This window comes from Hyperoodon ampullatus (assembly GCF_949752795.1).
Source record: "Hyperoodon ampullatus genome assembly, chromosome: 4".
NCBI classification, from domain to species: Eukaryota; Metazoa; Chordata; class Mammalia; order Artiodactyla; family Ziphiidae; genus Hyperoodon; species Hyperoodon ampullatus.
In genome coordinates this window covers 87,590,327-87,608,935 of record NC_136917.1, presented here as the reverse complement: position 1 = coordinate 87,608,935, position 18,609 = coordinate 87,590,327, and the positions used below count along the sequence as shown (strand labels likewise).

Below are 18,609 nucleotides of genomic sequence, written 5' to 3'. Positions count from 1 at the left end.
AAACTTGGACTGGAACTTACATCATCGGCTCTCCTGGGTCCTATGCATTCAGACTCAGACTAGAAGTACACCATCAGCTTTCCTTGATCTCCAGATTGCCGATTTGGGGACTTCTCAGCCTCCATAGTTACATGAGCAATTCCTTACAATAATCTCTTTTACAGACACACACACACACACACACACACACCTCATACTAATTCTGATTCTCTGAAGAACCTTACCTAATGTAATACATATTAGAATCCCCTGAGGAGTTTAGTAAAATCTCAGAGCCAAAAGGGGTGTGGCCCAAGAATCTGTATTTTTAACAAGCCCCTAAGTGACTCTTAGGGATGTGAAAACTTGAGGCCCCAGAGCTGCAAAGAAGTTACACTGACAGCTTTTGGCATTTCTACATGGCCCTGCTTTAAACAAAGGGCAGACTGAAATTCCTTTTTTTGTCTCCCTCAACCTCCAAAAACTTTCCATGTATAAAATTATCTTCTTATAATTGTGCTAACGTTTTCTTCACTGTTCCACAAAGTTGTAGTTTATTAAAGAAGGTCCAAATATTCTCTATCATAGGCTTTATTTCAGATTCACTTTCCACACAGTCAAGATGAAATCAACAAGTTAAACACCACTGTTAGTTTTTCAAACAGCAGTGACTTGCATCTCCTTTGCATTAAATTTAATATGGGTGACTCTTACTTTGTATCTTCCTTATCTATTCTGAATAGATATTGGAAAATAAACGTATGTGGGTAGCATTAATTCTGAAACAACCCAAGAACATTTTCCTAAAATAATGAAACCAACAGCATCCATGGCACGTCTGATAAAAGATTAATTCTGCCCTCAAAAGTAAAGTATGCTTCAGCAGATTAAGAGTAAGGGTGCCATTGATAAATTAAAAATGGGCCTTCCTGACACTCAGCTTTCTAAAAACATTATGTTAACAAAGAATATTTAAGGCATTAAAACTGCCTGAAGCTTTAGTGAAAACAAACCTATTAAAAAGTGGGGTGGGGGGGAAGATGAGAGAGAGCAAAGGTTAAATAACTATGGCCATTTGGTTAAATAACCCTGCCTAATCTCACTCTAACATCAGGCCTCTCCTAGGTCCATCTTCAAAAGGGGGAAGAGGAATTCAGATAAGGATTAAGGACACAAGAAAGCTCAAGTCCAAGGTGTTAGAGCTTTCAGAGAGAAGAAAAAAAGGTATTAAAATGTGCTTGGTGGGTCTTTCTCTTTCAGCTCAAGGAATCAGAATAAGAGAGCTCGGAGGAGCCTCCAGCATCAACAGAGTCTTATAAGCCAAACAAGACCAGAGTAAGTCCTTGGAGTACAGAAACACTCTTAGTAGGCTTAGATGTGTTTTAGGAGACAATAAAAGGCCTTAAACTTAAACAGTTGTGCAACCAACACCAGGATCCAGTTGTAGAACACTTGCATTGCACCACCCCCAAAATTCCCTTTATCCCTTATGCCCATATGTTCAATCACAACTCCCAGCCCTAGACAACCATACTTTACACATCCATACCTGCCTTTTCTAGAAATTTCATACAGAGTTCTATCATAAGTAGTCTTTTGTATCTAGCCTTTTTCACTAGTGTAATGTTTTTGAGATTCATCCTTGGTGTTACATGTATAAGTAGTTGGCTCATTTTATTGCTGAGTAGAATTGCACTGTAGGACTATACTACATTTTGTTTATCTGTTTACCAGTTGATAAACATTTTAATTGTTGCCAGTTTGGAGCTTTGATAAATAATGCTTCTGTGATCATTCACATACAAGTCTTGGTATGGACATTATGTTTCATTTCTCTTGTGTAAATATCTAGGAGTGGAATTACTGAGTCATGTGATAAGTATAAGCTTAATTTTTTACACATTTTCAAAATCGGGTTGTTTTCTTATTAAGTTGTAAGAGTTCTTTATATAACTTGAATACAAGTCCTTTATCAGATACTCGTTTCACAAATATTTTCTTCCATTCTGTGCCTTGTCTTTTCATTTCCTTAATGGTGGTCTTAGCTCTAACATTTAGGTCTATGGTGCTCTTGGAGTTGATTTTTGTGAATAGTGTGAAGTAAGGTGAAAGGTTCATTTTTTTTTTTTGCATATGAATTGCCCCAGCGCTATTTGTTGAAAAGACACCTGTAACGGTTTGATTTTGAAGGATCATACTTACTCACAGACTGTGGGAAAAGCAGGCAGTAGAAAAGAATTCGTATGCAAAGAGAAATGTGGCTCAGGATTTGGAAAGTAGTATCGGAAAATCAGGGGGGAATGAGATCAGCTTGCAAAGCAGATTTTGATCTTTTAGTCAAAGCTGTGATGGAGAGAAGGAGGACGATGAACCTCAGATTCAATAGTGTCATCTCTTCACATGACAGAGGTAGAGAAGACCGTCTCCTTAAGCTGGCATTCTAAAAGCCAGCCTATACTTTTACAGCGGCATGGAAAGCATGCAAGTGCATTTAGTGTTACAAGGTGGAAAAGCCCTGGTGATAAGGAATGTCTATTGTGCCTTCAGAGTCACAAGAACCAAGAAAAGCCTCAATAATATAAACACACACAAAGATTCCTGTAGAGCTTCCATTTGTGAACCTTAAGGGGGCCTTCTCTAGTTGCTAAACCCTAAGCAAATGAAAACCAGAAACACAGGGGGCAGAGGGAAAAGGAAAATGTTAGTTCTCATAAGCTCTTGAAAGCTGCATTCAGAAATCCTTTGAGGGTGGTTTCTTGTGAGATCAAATGTGGCTACAAGAGAGAAACCTCTCCAGGAGGTAGAAACAATAGGCCTAGAAAATTTTAAAACGGGGCAAATGTAATAGCCACTGTGTTAGAGGTGTTCATACATGACTAAACTATTCTGGGCTAGAAGAAAGAGAAAGAACAGAAGGTGAGCAGTACAGTGTCACTCTTTTTTTTTTTTTTTTTTTTTTTTTGTGGTACGCAGGCCTCTCACTGTTGCGGCCTCTCCCGTTGCGGAGCACAGGCTCCTGATGCGCAGGCTCAGCGGCCATGGCTCACCGGCCCAGCCGCTCCGCGGCATGTGGGATCTTCCCGGACCAGGGCACGAACCCGTGTCCCCTGCATCGGCAGGCGGACTCTCAACTACTGCGCCACCAGGGAAGCCCAGGGTCATTAATTTTGCTTGGAGAGTTATTGTTTACAAAATTTTTTTTTTTGAATTGTTGAATCTAGGGATTCAGTCTCTCGACACAGCTCACTCTCTTGAGGTTTGGGGTACTAGCAGCCAAAGAGTTTAAGAGAGAGTAGATAATAAAATGGCTATATTTACTAAGGCCTTACTGTGTGCCAAGCTAAGTCCTCTCTATGCATCACAGGAGATCCTCATAATAGCCTTGAGAGGCAACATTATCCCCATTTAACAGGTGACTAAAATAAGCCTATTAGAGATTGACTTCCCCAAAATCAAATCATTAGCAGGTGGCAAAGTAGGGCTTTAAACTTTGGTCTTTTAGGTTTTGAAACCCATGCCCTTTAACTTATACACACTAGGTTGTGATTCATTTCATGGTGCTACTTTCACTCAAAAGCAAACTTAAGGCCCTCCCTTTAGCCCCAGAGAAGTAGAGTGAAAAGGATCAAGGCACAGTAGGTCTACTTTTTAAAGAATTTTCTGAAGAGAAGTGCTACCCTTGATTACTTTTTTCAATCTCCTATAGGTAGACCAGGTGTGCTGCCAATGCCGTGATAGTCCTGTATATCCTGAGAACCCTCCCAAAAGAGGAAAGCATAGGAAAGGGCTGGGGTAGTCTAATTCAGACGTGTTGAAGAAGCTGGATTAACGGTAGTGAATTATAAAACCACATAAGTAGAACCTGATAATCCAGGAAAGCACTTTCACCTAAAAAGGATTAAAATTAAAGAATAAGAAAATAAGGATGGGAGAAGCTTTTACAAAAATTTCAGGATTCTAAATAAAGAGATGCAATTTATTCTTATTTTAAGACAAAGTTTTCTTGGAACATGGGAGGAGAGGTCTATCTTTATCAGAGTAAGACTGAGTCAATGAAAAGGGTTTTGTAATCTGCACTGAAGATTAACTTTTGGAAATGATGCTAGCATATCTGGGGAGGAAAGGAATTTGTAGTATTAACTCTAAAAAGGTGGAGCAATCTTTGGACATTTTTATACTGCTGGCATCAAATAATTGTTCTGTGTAATCCTACATGAGTATCCTAAATAATATAAAAGTATTTTGTGACCTTGCTCAGAAAAAAAAAGTTTTCTCTAGACTTCACCCCAAACCTACTAATTCAGGACCCAGAAATATATACTTTTAATAAGTTCTCTTAAAGAGTCTTATGAAATCAATCCAGAAACAGTCCCATAACTAAATCTAACATTCACAACTAACTAGACCCTCCAAATATTAGTACTGAAGATGACCCTGGGTATACATGGGGCTATCTCTTTGCCATCTGTACTGATACCACAGACCACCATGGTCCAAGACATGTCCTCCTTCTCCTGGACATTTTCAATAGCTTGCACACTGGACCTCTTTCTGCCACTCTTGACCCCGCAAATCTGTTCTCCACCCATCAAGCCACAGTGATCTTTTTAAGTGCGAATCTGATCATGTCATTCTGCCATTCAAAATGTTCCAATGGCACTAATTACTCCAAGAATAAAATCCCAACTCCTCTATAGCCTACCAGGCCCTGCATAATCTGACTCCTCCCTAACTCTTCCACCTATTTTCATCACCCCACCACCCCCTACCCTTGCTCACTAAGTGGTGTTCTCCCCACCTATCCCATTCACTGCACTAAGCCCAGTGCTTGGCACACAACAGGGGCTCCAAAATGAAAAGGAATGAATGAAGTCCTGTCTTGATGCATGTTAATGCCTTATTTCGATGTTGAAAAACAAGTCCTTTTTAATGCTAAGAAAATTTGATCTGTTGATCTTACTGGTTCCAAGTGCCACAAAGAAGCCATGGCTAAGAATGGGATATACAGCTTTCAAAGAAAGAAACAGCAGCACTTTGATTCTGGAGTGAACTGGAAAACGAATGGGAGGAAATTAGCAGGGTGACTACCTAATCTCACTTAGGACTTTAGGACCAATTCAAGGCCTTCTTTCCATCTCCAAGGACAAAGAGCAACAGGGATCAAGGACATAGTGAGTCTACTTCCTAAAGAATTTTCCAGGAAGAATGCTAACCTCATTACTTTTATTCGTGTCTTTCAGCCAGAGTGGTCCGTGGGCCTATGGGGTGCCCTCACCTTCTGAATGCAAAATAAAGCCAGCATAAAGCAATCTGCTTAGGCTGGGTTCTAACTGAGCTTTATAACCGAAGGGCAAAAACATTTCCATGTGTTCCAGTTCAGCAAATTTCATGAGACTAGAAGAGTCATATGATTCTGGACAGAAGTCAGCTGGAGTAGAGTTTGGTTGTCTAGGTATCCCCTATTGGTTTAGGAAAGCAGAAGAGAACTGACCCCAGTAGTCAATGGCTAGAATCAGCAATACCTTCAAAATTGAAGAAAGCACATTTATAGTAAAGGGCTTATTTCACTCAGAGTTGCTCAGTCTCTTAAATCCCTTTAGTTCAACAAACATTTGAGTACCTACGATATGCACAATGCCTCATGTCAAGTACTAGTGCAGTATGAAGATGAGGTGCAGACAGCAGAGAGGAGACAGGTTGGGATATGAACAAGTATAACTGCCATGACTACTAGCGAGATCCCTGGGAATATTTTAGCCTGTGTACTGCATCCCAGTCTAGTTTAGTTCAGTTTCCCAGGACCTTCTGCCTAGATCTGAATCCAAGTTTGAAGAGGTGACTAGACTATGGAGGGCTGAAAGCCTGGCAGAATGGTTATGACTTGATATGGGAGGGAGGGAGGGAGGGAATCTATTTTATTGGTAACATGAGTAATATCGGGATTAAAAAACTGTAAGGTCCCCTTGAGTTCCGGCATACTGCAGGCACATAATTGATGGAGCCATTCATTGAAGACTCTAACGGAAGGGTGATAAAGGGAAAGTTGTACTTCAAAATCCAGCAGGTGTACCCAGGACCAGATACAGGGATATTCTGGCCTTGGAGAGGCTGCCAGTGGACTATGGCTGCAGCAGGGTCCCTGCCCCCACGTGAACAGTAGCATACCACACAGAGGGGTACCTCAGTGAGGCCTAGGCACGTGCCAGAGTCAGAAAGCATCCACATCTAACAACAGACAAAGAAGTGCTATGTGAAGTACTGTGATGATAAAAGTCCCAAATGAAGAAATTTTACTTAGATACCAAGTAACCATACATTATACTTGTAGGAGCTTTAAAACGGAACACAAAATTTCTCCATTGCTTTAGTGGAGTCTTCAAACTCTACGAAAAAATTCCTTTTCATTTTCACCTTCCTTTGTTTTTCTGTATTATTTTTCACAGGGTGTAGTGTACACTTACAATTAATGCACTAGAAATCCCCTCCTTTGAAACAGTATAACAAAAACACAAAACAAATTGGTACTGATCATATCAAAGGAAATAGCTAAATATGGAGACAAAACACTTGGTATAGATTCACTTTATAAATCATTTCATTAAGACCTTTTCACTATGCTCTTTATGTAATAAAATTTTCATATCGTTAGTAAATTTTAAAAAGAAATCTAAAATAATGTTATTTAAACAGAAATAGTTTTCTTTTAAACTATGCTCAGACAACAATATTTACTGAGCAAATACTATGTGCCAAGTACTGTGTAACATACAATGATTAAGACAGACTGCCCTCATGAAGCTTACAATCTAGTGAGAAGAGTAAATGTTAAACATTTATTACAAGTGTGATAAAGAAGATGTGGTACATATATACAATGGAACATTACTCAGCCATAAAAAGGAACAAAATTGAGTTATTTGTAATGAGGTGGATGGACCTAGAGTCTGTCACACAGAGTGAAGTAAGTCAGAAAGAGAAAAACAAATACCGTATGCTAACGCACATATATGGAATCTAAAAAAACGGTACTGATGAACCTAGTGGCAGGGCAGGAATAAAGACGCAGACGTAGAGGACAGACTTGAGGATATGGTGGGGTTGGGGGAGGTGGGAGAGGAAGATGGAATGAAGTGAGAGAGTAGCACTGACATATATGCACCACCAAATTTAAAATGGATAGCTAATGGGAAGCTGCTGTATAGCACAGGGAGATCAGCTCGATGCTTTGTGACGATCTGGAGGGGTAGGATAAGGAGGGTGGGTGGGAGGGAGGCTCAAGAGGGAGGGGATATGGGGATATATGTATACATATAGCTGATTCACTTTGTTGTACAGCAGAAACTAACACAAGGTTGTAAAGGAATTATATTCCAATAAAGATATAAGAAAAAACATTTATTACAGGTGTGATCACTACTTTAATATAATCATTTGCAGTAGTCAACGAATTATTACTTTCTATATATATGCCATAATTACATAGTACACGTAGAAAGAAGACAAAAATATGACTAAAAATTATACTCAATTATTACAAATAAGATTTTTCTCAAACATTTTAAGCTATTGTATGCCTGATATCATTATACACCTGATATCATTTCAGTAGCAAGCTAGAATATGTATTGCTTTTATATATCATGAGAAAAATAAGGATTATTTAAGAACTCATATTTACTAATACAACTTTGACTTTTAATTAGCATGATACAACTATTCCATTAAGCAAATCAGAAGCACAAAACAGTAAAATTTTTTACCCCTTTATTATGAAAAATTTCAAAAATATAAAAAAGTAGAAAAAACAATACATAAAACTCCATTTACCAATCATCTAGCTTCAATAGTTACTAACTCATGGCCAACCTTATTTCATTAATAGCCCCATCCACTTCTAAAACATCACATTTATCAGTAAATATTTCAGTATATTTCTAACAATAGGCTCTTTAAAAAATCAGAGCCATAATACCCTTATCATTCCAGCAAAAATGTTCATGTGAGACTTAATATGAAAAATGAACTATGTATAGTTTTATAAAGATAACATTCCAACACGGTAATTTAAAAATCTCATTAAAAATTTACCACAATTTTATAAAAACTGACCTTTTGTCAACAAAGGGCATTGAGATTCATAACTAATCATTTTCTAAAAGTCTAAAATTCCATTAGTGTCCAATGAGAATCTGATCATTTGATTGCTTATTTGACCTTGCCTGATTTTTGCTCATCCTGTCTTGCTTAATGTTAGTCTGGGTTTGGAAAAGTCAGATTGGCTGATAAAAAGAGATTTATAAGTTATGCATTAAAGTATTGTGAAAGGGAAAGACACTGGTCCAGAACTAATGGCATAGATATTTGTCCCTATTAAAAAGATCTATGATAAGTTAGGTATGACTCAACCACTTTCCTTTAATATGCTGACCAAGTTTCTTTGACGAATACTGCTTTATTTTATTGAAATAATATTTGGGTAATGTAAATGAAACAGAACAATTAGTCTATTCTGCATCTGCTCATCCTTTAATTAATGAAAGGAGTAATCTAAAAAGAAATCTACTAACCTAACAGCCATAGTTGTATTCAGCAATAATATTTACAAAGCATTTTCTAGTACACATATACATCTGTCCACTCACCCAGTTAGATAAACAGGCAGGTGTAATTTCCATTTTACAAATGGAAGAAACAGAGAAGTTAAAGTAATCTGTACAGGGTTACATAGGAGCCCAGTACTCTTTTCATTAGAACATAATATACTTAAAATACAACCAAAGAATCTATAATCTATATGAGCACTAACTTTGAGACCTTAAACATAATTGATAATAAAGTAGTTGCTTCATAAACATACAATTAATTCTTTGGTCATATCACAGAATATATGTTTTAATTCTCTGAAAATAAAGCCTCTTCCATTCTGTAAAGCTTTATTTCATTCCTAAATAAAACTTTAAAATTAAGAGATATGGTTAGTTTGAGGATTCATTTCAAAGAGTATAAGGAGAAAATCATAAGAATATGACTGAAGGCTACATTAAATCCACCAGACAGATCACTTACCAAAATTTGATTGTGTGGATGTATCATGAGTTATGTAAGAAAACAGGAAAAAACAGAAGTAGTAAACACAACTTGAATTCTGAATCATCTAACTTTGATTGAGGTTTCATCGCAAAGGGTGAAATGAACTTAAGTCCCAGAAGGCTAACACACAAAAAAACGGGAAGTACTCTGAATAGCAGAAGAGCTAGTTAGTATTTCGAAATGCACGCTAAGATTCACAAAGCAAGGGAAAAGCCACCATTATAAGGTAACTTAGACTTCCAAACTATCTGGGTTCTCTCCTTTTCTATATAATTGGGCATTCTCTGCTTCCTTCCTCAACCTCTGCCTGAATCTCTCTTCCTCTCCAGGACATTTGCTGTCCTTTCCCCTTTCCTGTGTTTCCATCTGTCACCTTACCTCCTTTCTCTGGTTCTTCCCTTTCCTTTTCCTCGTTTCTTCTGAATCTTTTATGCCCACTGTCACACCTTTCTTAACTGGCTGGTCATAATATGGAATGAAAGCATTTCAAATATAATTATTGTACTAATTTCAAATCAATGATATTAAACTTTTTATTTATCTCAAAAAGAAATGTAAGATTATCTGACTGCATGAAATCACTGAACTCAGACTGGGCTGCAATCCAGCTCCACATCTTACTAGCTTACTACCTTAAAGAAGTTATCTGTTTTCCAAAAAGTGTGAAAATGAGATAGAAACCTAATGGGGTTCTTATGAGCATTCCAAGAGAATTCCCATGTGCTGGACACATACCATACAAAGTGCTTAATAAAGATTAGTCACTACTCAATGTATACACTTCCTTTCCCCAGTTCCATGGAGCTGTCACTTCAAACATTATTGTACAAAATTAACTTTTATTCCTATCATTATACTTGATAGAATATAAAGTAGCATTTAATGATAGTCTCTGTTATGATATGTCCCACCTACCTACCACTGGGCCATTAGAAATAGAAATGACAAAAAAAAAAAAAAGAAATAGAAATGACAATACATAAATTGTCTATTCTATACTTGTTCACCAGGCTTAAGTTATGTATCAATGGAAAAATGTAAGTTAAATGAGACTTTCATTCAGTAAAATAAAAGTAAAAAGAAACAAGTTTACCTGTACTTTGTAATATATCTAAAATTATAGATAATAAAAGGAAGTAATCCAAATAACCTTATATTTCTAAGGGTATATTGATTCTACTTTTAATGTTCTAACTTGACAATACTCTAACAGCCCTTGGAGATGACGGTACATTCCTACTGTTGTTAAAGCCTTTGGAAAGCACAACAAAGTATATATACCAAAATTGGGCTTTGTAATGCTCCTAAATATCCAAGGTCTTAGATAATAAGTAGAATAGCAAAGTTTCTTACCTGTGATTATAGGAATTTAACTCATCAATATATAATTAGTTTGATTTATTATAAGTATAATATTCTATAACCACAAAGAACCACCTCCTCCCTGGGAGGCTGATGCATAATTTGCAAAAAGAAAACACATACAAGCAAGAGCACGACCTTCAAAAAGTCACTTGTGTTTGTGAAAATATTTCAGATTAATATTTTAACAAGAGAAAAATGCTTCCCAGGATGAATAAAATCTAACCAAGGTATAAAGTCCTAACAATCCGTGTTTTAATCATAAATGAAAGCCAATAATCACCTGTTCAAGAAAAGCATACGAACACCCTAATGTACGAATATAGAACATTTCTTGCATATTCATGTTTCACATTCTTTAAACAAGAAAACCTATTATCAAAAAACAAAACCTAAAATTAGGTTATACATTTTTCATCATGTCAGACAAATGCATTCACAGCTCACTAAATGTTCTTTCTTACATTTCAAGCAGCTTATAAAATCCCACCTCCTTTAATAAGGTTCCCACAATAACTGGAAGTAAGATGGCGAGTCCATCACCCACCCTGACCTAGTCCACTTGGTCCACACACTTAACCTTCACAGAGGAAGCCATGCTAAGTAACAAGAATGTGAGAAAAAGGCATTTCCCTTGTCAGTTTTGGCAGAATAAAAAAAAAGTTATGTTGTATAAATATGTTTAATTTCATTTTTTTAAATCAGAAGCTCAGAAAGGGCAGAGCTCATGTTATACAATATCAAGACCCAGATTCATCTCTCCAGGAAAAAGGGGTCAAAGGAAGTTTTTAAGTATTTTCATAACATTCCCCAAGTCCAAGTTAACATATACCTTAACAGGGCTGGACAGATAGTAGGTGCTCATTAAACATTTATGGAATACATGAATGAATCAGTCAAATCTAGGAAAAGCAGGTACTAGAAAAACCATATCACTGAGGATGAAATGACAAGTATACTGCAGAATTTCTATGTTAAAAGTCAGTATTTGAGTGCCTATTTGCCAGGCACTGTGCTAGATGATTTTTATTACACTTATTTAAAGTACAGTGTAAAAGTCTTAAAGGTGTTCACATTTTTACTCAAAAAGAGCACATCTGGGGACTTCTGAGCAATAGGCTCAGCAGACAAGAGACGGATTTGTGGACCAGGATGCTCAATGCAGCAGTATTTGTAGTAATGAAAAAATACAGAAGCCTCCCAAATGTATTAAAATTAGGATAATGGTTAAATGATGGTATATATTTTTGATAGACTGCTATGTGGCCATGAAAGATCATATTTTCTTAAAACATTTAATGAAATCGGAAAATATAATGTAATTGAAAAAGCAGGATATATAATTATTAGGAGTTTAAACATCATTCTATTAAGTATATAAGCAGATTGAAAAAACTGAGGAGATAAAAATGTTAACTACCTCTTGGTAGTGGGATTATATGTGTGATTTTAATTTTCTTTATGTTCTTCTTTTCCAAAGTTCTACATCAATACTCCATTATCACAGAAAACAAATGCTAAAAAAGGAAAAAAAACAATGGGAGAAAGCTTTTTAAAATTGATTCTCGTATTTTAACCTAAATAATTCTCATATAAGTTTAGAAAACTTGGGGACTTCCCTGGTGGTCCAGTGGTTAAGACTCCACGCTCACAATGCAAGGGGCCCAGGTTTGATCCCTGGTCAGGGAACTAGATCCCACATTCCGCAACTAAGAGCCCGCATGCAGCAACTAAAGATCCCGCAGGCAGCAACAAAGGTCCCACGCGTGGCAACAAAGGTCCCGCCTGCCACAACTAAGACCCAGCCAGAGCAGCCAAAAATAAATTAAATAAATAAATGTTTAAAAAATAAGTTTAGAAAATTTTAAGAAACTAAATGTAAATTTTCTTAAAATTTAGAAAAATAGGATGTCGATTACTTTACCCTATAAAATATTAGATATAAATTAGTAGCATATGGGCTTCCCTGGTGGCGCAGTGGTTGAGAGTCCGCCTGCCGATGCAGGGGACACGGGTTCATGCCCCGGTCTGGGAGGATCCCACATGCCACGGAGCGGCTGGGCCCGTGAGCCATGGCCGCTCAGCCTGCGCATCCGGAGCCTGTGCTCCGCAACGGGAGAGGCCACAACAGTGACAGGCCCGTGTACCGCAAAAAAAAAAAAAAAAAATTAGTACCATATTTCTCCCTGGCTTTTATTCTTCCATGCCATAAGAAGAAAATGTATTATAAAACAATATACAATACATCTAAATACACTTTGCTTGGGTAAGCCAAAAACAAGTTTTTGAAAATCTGTTTATATATTTCCCCTACATATTGAAAAAACGTACATTTAAAAAAATTTGTTAAGGAACATAATACTATGTAGAGCCAATTCACTAGTTTAGACCCAAAATATAAAGCAAAAATTTAAAACACTGAATCACTGTTCCAACATATAACTGGACTGCAGAAAAAGACATACATCTAGAACACAGTATTAAAAGGTACTTTAAATGTACACAAATATGCAATGCTTAGTGATGGGATACATTCCAGGAATTCTCAAAGCCAACGGCTTCGGCAACATGGTGATAATGTGCTTGTATTACACAGCTTCTTGCCTGTACTTTGTGTGAAAACAATAATCAAATATATCCCAGACCTCACATGCATGGAATTACAAAATAGAGACACATTTGCTTTTAGTGACCTAATTAGGGAGCTAGAATTCCCCACTAGCCTGACTGATGGAAATTAGCATCTCTAAGTTTTCTCTGTGGTCTTTTCTGGGATGCCCAAAGTAGTGACTCGCTCCTGCCCAAGCACTCAGCTTTAGCTGCTGTCCCACAGGTGCTGACTTGCTGTGGTTCCTGTTGCCTCCGTGTGCCTTGCAGCAGAGCCACTCAACAGAGCTCAAGGCTTTTCCTGCCTCTTATGATCACTCCAGTGTCATGGCATCAAAGTTGCTAGTCCTGGGAGTGCCAGAGCACTGCAGAAGTGGAACCAGTGGCCTCTGCCCCAGTTCTGCCCCAAACCTCACCACCTGAGCCCCGATGGGGCCACCATCTCACAATGTCTGTCTGTCTCTCCATACACAGTTTCTTCAGTTTCTGGCCCTCTCCCTCTAACCATAGGAATTAAAACGAAGTACCAGGGGTCAAATGAGGAATAGATGCCACACAACTTACACCTTCCCTTACTCCCCTACCACAAAGCTCTCCCTCTCCCTCATGTTTTCAAAATATGTGTATCAGGATCTGGCAAATGCTACATATATAAGCATGTATATAAAAAGAAATGGAGGGCTTTGCTGGTGGCGCAATGGTTGAGAGTCCGCCTGCTGATGCAGGGGATGCGGGTTCGTGCCCCGGTCCACGAAGATCCCACGTGCCGCAAAGCGGCTGGGCCCATGAGCCATGGCCACTGAGCCTGCGCGTCCGGAGCCTGTGCTCCGCAACGGGAGAGGCCACAACAGTGAGAGGCCCGCGTACCACAAAAAAAAAAAAAAAAAAAAAAAAAAGAAATGGGCCGGCAGGAATCTACAACTTTAGGTGGTTCAGACTTGAAGTCACAAGAACTAGATCTGAGTCACTCATTTCACCTCACACCAACTACATACTTAACTCTCCAAATCCCAATATTCTCATCTCAGTTACTGCAGTACCTACCCCCACTGAGTTGTGTGAGGATTAAAAAATATAATGCATGTGAAGAATTCATATAATACAAACTTAATATAATTGTATTCAAATAAATTGGTTCCTTTGGCGAAAGAGAGAAAAGATTATATGTTAATTTGGGTGAAAACTAAGTTTCTGGAATTTCATAAAGAAAGAAACACTAAAGCATCAAAAGAAAAACATCTTTGTTCAATGAGATTTCTGGTTTAGTTAGTTGAAGAGGCTTGGTCTTTTGAAATCTTAGGCAATCTGTCCTTACCTAACATTGTAGAGTTCATTAACTATTTAGAGGAGGTAATGCAACATGACAAAGTAGTGTCTAACTGGGAGTCAGATTTTAATTTTAATTCAATTTACAAATGTTTATCATCAAGTATGTAAAAGCCCTGTGTAGTATGTATGTATGTGCAGTGGTGGTGAGGAGTAATGTACACAGATACCCATAATAACATGAGATAAATGCTAAAATAGCCATGCAAAAATTGCTTTTGGATCACAGAAGAGAAAGCAATTAGTTTTATGCATTTGTGGGGGGGACCAAGTGGTATCTTGAAAGTCACAAAGGAGAGACCTTTAAAAGATCATTTCAGGCATGGAGGAGAGGTAGAACCACTCAGAACAATAGGTACAAGGGCCCAGAGACGTGAATGTACAAAACATATGGTAAGAATGAAAAATCCAGGTATCAAATTCTGGCTCTGCCCTAGGCAGCACTGTGGCCACCTTGGACACATTATTTAATCTTCTATACCTCTGTTTTATATTCTGTAAAAATGGAGGTAAGACTATCTGATTAGAGCTTTCTCATAAATAAGGTCACTTTCATAAAAATATAACCTATTATAGTTAACTTTGTTTTATGTGTCATCAGATTTCTTCTAATGTCAGGTTTGAAATTTTTAACTAATACATCTTAAAAATTAATATATCTAAATTTTTGATATTCAAAGTTGAATTTTTAAAGTTTTGAGCATGTTTTAATTTTTACTCATAGCATTTAACTTTTACTGCCTTCTAAAAATCTTCAGGGTGTTCAGGGCTTCTAAGGGTTTGTATTATTCATCTGTATGAAGCTAGGAAGTGACGTGATTCATATTCGCCACATGTCAGGGATTAACATTCACACCAGCACTTCTCTTCTGGTTCTAGAATGAGATGTATTATCCTACTCTTCCCACAAAGTACAAAAACAAAACAAAACAAAAAAACCCCTGGGCATCATATATAAAACAAACACATGTAGACTTTTACTTTGGCTAGAAACAGCAGGACAGCAGGGTTTTCCTGAGGTTTGTTTTTGTTTTTGTTTTGGCCTGTGTTCACTGATGTTTCCAGGTTGCTAGCTTCTCCAGGACCCAATGAGGGATGTGTGAGGCAAAAAGACAATCCAGGGAATTCACCACTGTGTTGTCCTCAGGTTCCCAGGGAAAGATCAAGAGATGCCAACACCATGACGATGCAGATGTTGGAATTATCTGACAAAAGTGTTAAATCAGACATCATAAAAAGTGCTTCAGTAGGGCTTCCCTGGTGGCGCAGTGGTTGAGAGTCCGCCTGCCGATGCAGGGGACGCGGGTTCGTGCCCCGGTCCGGGAGGATCCCACATGGCATGGAGCAGCTGGGCCGGTGAGCCATGGCCACTGAGCCTGCGCGTCCGGAGCCTGTGCTCCGCAACGGGAGAGGCCACAACAGTGAGAGGCCCACGTACCACAAAAAAAAAAAAAAAAAAAAAGTGCTTCAGTAAACAAGTACAGTAGAGACATTCTTGAAGCAATTTTTAAAAAATGTCTCAGTAAAGAAACAGATGAAATAAAGAAGAACCAAATGGAAGTTTTAGAACTGAAAAGTAAAATAATCAAAGGAAAAAAGTCACTGGATGATCTCAAAAGCAAAATGAAGACGAGCGGGAAAAACCAGTAAAACAGAAGATAGAAAAATAGAAAGTACCCCATCTGAAAAACAAAGAGAAAACAGACTGCAGAAAATGTAATATTCATGTCATCAGTATTCCAGAAAAAAGAAGAGAAAGAATGTTGAACTAAAACAGTACTCAGAGAAATAATGCCAGAAATTTACCCAAATTTGGTTAATGAAATAAACCTACAAATTCAAAAAGATGAGTGAACCCCAAAAGAATAAACATAAAGAAACACATGCCAGAACATATCATAATCAAACTACTAAAAACTAAAGACAAACAAATCTTGAAAGCAGAAAAATCTCTCTATAATTGAAATGTGAAAAACAATTCAATATTACAGCAGATTTCTCATCAGAAACCAAGGACACCAGATGGAAATGTAACAATATTTTTCAAGTGCTAAAAGAAAAGAATTGTCAAGCCAAAATTCTATATCCAGAAAAAGTATCCTTCAGAAGTGAATAGGAAACCAAGACATTCATTCAAAGATGAAGAAAAACTTAGAATTTCTTGCCAGCAGACCTACCCTGAAAAATAACAAGTAGCTCTTGAAAAGGAAAAGAAACGATAAAGAAATCTTGGAACACTGGGAAGTAAGGAAGAGGAAGACAAAAAGTAACAATTTGGATTAATACAACATACTTTACTTCTCCTCTTGAGCCTTCTAAATTATATTTGATACTGAAACATTCAAGCAGAGATAGGCTGAGAAAAATTCAAAGCCAGGTTCAACCCATCCTAATCCTCCCTCCTTCCTATTCCTTTCTCTTTCTCAACTAACAAATAGACACACTGGTCTTGATCATGTGGCCTAGAGACCTAAGTCCTTCTTGACCCTGCACTACAATGTCTAGACATGCTTTATCCCTTTTACTGCTTTAAGAAAAGAGGATTTCAGTCTCTTTCCCTGCTAGGGATGGTATGAGACAAGCCAGGAATGCATCTGACTGATATGAGACCTCTGAACATGACTTATAACCATGGTAAAAAAAAAAAGATTAAAAGTGAAGGCTGATTCCTACTTATGATCTGGTCCAACACTACTAAATATACTGCTTTATTCTGTACCAACATGTTAATTTACAGAAACATATCAAATCAGTATTAAAAATAGTATCATGCATATTTTATTACAAACTGGGAGAATTCTATATTTAACATTCAAATAGTGAAGCTGTTTGGTATCTTTGTAAGGACATGAACTTGCATAAGAGTGCAACTTGCACAGAAACAGAAAGAAAAGGGAGCACACTGCACCCCTGCATTAGAAATGCCCTCTACTCTGGCCTTGGTTCATAATCCACTACCCCAAGCAAGATGCCCCGAGGAGCAGTGCAGAGCTGAGAACAACAAAACATACCTGACCCGTATTTTCTGAAACATGCTATTAGAGGTCACCTGCCCACAATTAGACATATTCCTATACTAACAAAATATGAGTGCAGGGGAAGTCCCAATGGAGGCTACCACATTAGGACAGGGAAACTAACTCCTTTTTCCTTTATCCAAAAGTAAACCCCAATGAATGAAGAGATTGTAAAAATAGTTAGAAAAAGCTGACAACTCTCTTCTACATCTAGGAAACACATTTTTTGCATGCAAGAAAAAAGTGACCTTATTATTTTTTAAGAACTGTTACATATCCGAGAAACCATATAAATCTCTTCAAAGGTTTTTAAAAGGTTTAAAAGCCAGGAAATTTAGATGTTTCAGCACCATTAATGCTAACCTTGGCACTGTGACTGCTACCAATCAATTTTTTCCTTTTGGAAAGAATGAATAATTTTGATGAATGCTATTGCAAATTACACACTAAAAACACAATTTTTCATATGAATGGGGCCAATGTCTTTTGGCACGCTTGTCACCATCACAATATAACTGCTAATCTTCAAATACAGTTATTAACAACTTCAGAAAATCATTTAGAAGACCAACTCTCCTTTTTAAGGTCAGTGATTATCACAGTTAATGACCAATTGGCTTTAGCCATTACTGTCCTGAACTTTATATCATGTTTTAAACTAACAAGACAATAAATAACTATTAACACCAACATATTTTGAAGGGTGTTTTTCAGTCACCATCTATGCTTACCAAAAACATAACTGCTTTTGTGTTTTATATAATCACTTGGTCACTTGCTGATTTTTGCTTGTTTCCTTGTTGTAACTGGTGTTATTTTATCATTAAAGTAGGAATAAGGGTGAAGGGTAAAAAGACAAAATCAGAGATAAACCCTATTAGCATTTTTCAAAAATACTAGTTAAACCTGTATTAGTTTAGAAAATATAAAGGGCACTGAAAGGTATCAAATGAAAAATAAAAGCCATCTTCTCTTCATTTTCATTTCTCAAAGGTAATCACTCAAGTCTCTTAGAGTTGCTAACAAAAGAACTGTTTAATGTATATACTTGTGTACAGTATATGTACCTCTTTATTTTTCTTTCCAATTTCATACAACAGTTTCATACATGATACACTGTTCTGCAGCTTTCTTTTTTCCCTTATAATATCTTGGAGATCCTTCCATATCAACATGCATAGGTTTATCTCAATTATATAAGAACTGCAAAGTATTCTATCATGTGAAA

General features: G+C 37.2%; 1 protein-coding gene across 1 annotated transcript in view; it reads right to left on the bottom strand.

Moving 5' to 3' along the window:
- Nucleotides 1-18,609, bottom strand: part of FBXL17 (F-box and leucine rich repeat protein 17) — a gene marked incomplete at both ends in the record, with an annotated part of 498,430 nt that overhangs the window by 356,801 nt on the left and 123,020 nt on the right. The gene's annotated exons all lie outside the window — the stretch shown is intronic.